Genomic DNA, 3709 nt, shown 5'->3' on the forward strand with positions numbered 1-3709 from the left:
CAAATTATTTTTCTACCCTTGATCTCACTAGTCACTATTGGCAAGTGTCCGTTGCTGAGGCAGACCGGGAAAAGACCGCCTTCGCCACCCCTATGGGTCTCTGCGAGTTCAAAAGCATGCCCTTCGAGCTGTGCAATGCGCCAGGAACCTTCCAGAGGCTGATGGAATGCTGCTTGGGACAAGATTTTAGGGTGTATAAAAAGGGAGATTAGATCCCGTGATCCCAACGTATTGTTACACCTCTATAAATCACTTGTAAGGCTACATCTGGAATATGGGAACCAGTTTTGGGCTCCACATTTTAAAAAGGACATTCAGAAGTTAGAGTCAGTTCAAAGGTGGGCAACTAGACTACTACAAGGAATGGAAGGCCTCCCATATGATGACAAGTTGAAAAAGTTATTAAGTGATTATTGGCTGCAATGGGGCTTTCTGGCTGGTGCCAGCCTCTCTTCTTAGCACACAGGAACCACAATCCCTACACCATGCTTCAATGGATTCTCTCATCCCAGCCCAGTAAAACTACATATTTTACACAGTCATAAGCAGCCAAAAGGGATCTATTCTATTCAATTGCAAATGATCTAGATAAGACTGAGAATAAGATACTGCACGGGACATAGCAGAGTTGGTCAAGTTGAGTGGAGATGAGTTTGCTATTTGGCACAGCTTTTTGCATCAATAAAGCAAGTAAAAGGTGTGAAAGATAAAAAAAAGGGTGAAAGTGTGAAAAGTGAATTGGCCAAATTGAGGTGCATATAAAGTTTTTGCTTTCAATTCACTAATGGGGCTCATTTGAATCAGGTGAATTGAGTTCTGCTTTTGGAAACTGGGTTAAGAAGGGGTGCACCGGTCCTGGAGGTACTGCAATACCAGGTCAATGCGTGGAGTGGACAGAGCAAGATTTTTTCCATCTCCTTGTTCTAAAAATCCATTTAATATATGGTCCCCAGAGAGGGGACGTATCAGATATTAAACTGATAAGAACAGATTTAATTTTTTTTTTTTTCTGTTTATCAGTAGGACTTCAAAATAACAAAGGTGATCGCCTCCCGTTGCCTGGGAACCGTCCAGGCACAAGAGGGCTATGTGTCACCAGAAGGCGCACACACTTCCTCAAGGCCGGCAGACGTGCAATCCCAGGCACCTTCCAGTACCGACCAAGGTAGCGTCCTCCGAAACTACACTTGATCTTAGCCAAAAGGCCGAGAAGCTATAACCCGAATTGGTTACGGCCTTGAGTGGCACCCTGGCCTATACCGGACACATCTTAGGGAGAGGGAGACAAACCCACGCCTACAGAAGACATTTTGTCACCCAAGCCAACCCTTGAAAAGGCTGTTTTGCAGAGCAAAAACAAGAAGAATGGTGCTTTTTGCAGCCGCCGCCCACTGCAATGAATCTGAATAACTCCTCCTTTTGGACACAAGCACCTCCCCTCCCCCTTGCAGTCTTTCCAATTCATGATACAAAAAGACGGACGGACAGGACAGGACAGGACAGGCTGCCTGACTTTCCGTCACTGCCACCCTTTGCCATCCTTGCCCGTAGAAAGCCCTTTCATCATCCTCAAACCTTAATCTTTTCCCTTCCCTTCCCAGATGCGTCTCACTCCCTTTCATTAGGAAGTGAGCGCAGCCTTTTCTCCGTTCTGCACATGCGCGACGTTAAACACAAATGCGCAGGCGTGCGTTCCATTACCCTCACTGCATTCCACTCCCATGCAGGAAGTGGGCGCAGCTATTACTACGGTCGCACATAAAAGAACCCACGGCCACCACTGCACATAGCTGACTCCACCACAGGACACCCACTTCTACACCAACGCAGGTAAGACAGGATCGGCACCTCTATGCTCCCGTTACAATCAGGCTCAGTCACCATGTGATAACGCTCTCAACTCTTTAGTTGCAGGCTCCCCTTGCTTCACCTCCACTGGCTGTGCTGCCATTTCCTCTCCCACCTGGAAGGTATACTTTATTCCACTATTTTCCTGTTTCTCTCTTCCCCCTTTTCCCATAACCTACTTTTATCTGCATTTGTGGGGTATCTATATGCTATTTACATCATAGTTTTATTCATTAATATGGAAGGGAAGAGTGCCCATGAGAGTGTTGAACTGCGGAGAGCAAGAGATTAAGCTGCTCCGATTTGCCACCATTGATAAGCTGTTCTCAGTAGATACACATGCTATCCAAACAGCAGCATCCACCATTGCTTCAGCCCACCCATTCAGTGACAGCTCACCAAGTCAGCCATAGGAGTGGTGTAAGGAATTACACGTAGGCACTGACTCCACACCTTCACATCACAAGAAGGGGGTCTACAGGCTAGTGCAAGAATACGAGCAAGTCTTCAGCAAACATCCGCTAGACTTTTGAAGAATAAAAGGGGTCAAACACTACATCCCCACAAGTGCACACCCACCCATCAAAGAGAGATATAAGCCAAAACTACCTGCACATTACCAGTGTACCAAGGACATGTTGAGCAACATGAAGGAGGCTGGGGTTATCCGTGACAGTTGTAGCCTCTGGGCAGCTCCGTTGGTCCTGTTAAAGAAGAAGGACAGCACCACTCCCCTGTATTGAGGAATAGCTAGCTGCATTGAGAACTGCAAATTATTTTTCTACCCTTGATCTCACTAGTCGCTATTGGCAAGTGTCCGTTGCTGAGGCAGACCGGGAGAAGACCGCCTTTGCCACCCCGATGGGTCTCTGCGAGTTCAAAAGCATGCCCTTCGAGCTGTGCAATTTGCCAGGAACCTTCCAGAGGCTGATGGAATGCTGCTTGGGACACCGAAACTTTGAAACGGTACTGCTATACCTTTATGATGTTATTGTTTATTCTAAAGCAAACAAGATTTTAGGGTGTATAAAAAGGGAGATTAGATCCGGTGATCCCAACGTATTGTTACCCCTCTATAAATCACTTGTAAGGCCACATCTGGAATATGGGGTAAAGTCCTGAGCAGGTTGATAACCATTGGTTTGAGCATGGTAGGGTGTAGTGCGCATCTTCCTGCATCGGTAAAAGCTGCAGAAGTCCTTGAAGATTTCCGCTTCAAAGGCTGTGCCTTGATCTGTGAGGACTCTCTCTGAGTAGCCATGAGGTCTGCATAAGTGTGCTTGGAAGACCTTCGCTGCAGTATGGGCCATTAGATCTTTGACTTGTACCACAACCATAAATCTCGAGTAGTTGTCTACCATCGTAAGTGCATACGTGAGCTCGCCTCGATATTCTGCAACAAAACTCCCTTTTTCGATTTCAGTTTCAGCAAACACTCCTCTTCCTGTAGAAAATATTTATCATTACCTAAGACAGTCATTCTAATGCATGACAATATTAAGGCAATTTAGTTAAAACTTGTTTTAACTCACCTTTAAGGGGATTGATGTATTTCATGGTCAATCCAGGTTTGTCAGTGATGGCACTGACATAATGTATGGCGTCTTTTTCGGGCGTTATCCTTTGCCTTTTCATTGTGAAAATCCAGTTGCCTATATCAAAGCAAATTCTACTACTTGTAAAGTATGCAGAAAATGAAATGTAGAACATATAACATCAACTGCTTAGGAACGCATCATAGGTTAGTACTTAAAAGGATATTGTCATGTTCTAGTCATAATGCAAGCTGGACATTTTTCATGTTACCCTGTAATCGCCGGCCTGTTCTAATGCTCACAAGCCAAGATATAGGCTCAGCTGC

At 45.4% G+C, this 3709-nt stretch overlaps 1 pseudogene; it reads right to left on the reverse strand.

Annotated features, from left to right (window-relative positions):
* Positions 1–839: 839 nt before the first annotated feature.
* Positions 840–1046, reverse strand: LOC142255445 (U2 spliceosomal RNA; annotated as a pseudogene).
* Positions 1047–3709: the final 2663 nt, after the last annotated feature.

The sequence above is a fragment of the Anomaloglossus baeobatrachus genome, chromosome 10 (genome assembly GCF_048569485.1).
Source record: "Anomaloglossus baeobatrachus isolate aAnoBae1 chromosome 10, aAnoBae1.hap1, whole genome shotgun sequence".
Taxonomy (NCBI): Eukaryota; Metazoa; Chordata; class Amphibia; order Anura; family Aromobatidae; genus Anomaloglossus; species Anomaloglossus baeobatrachus.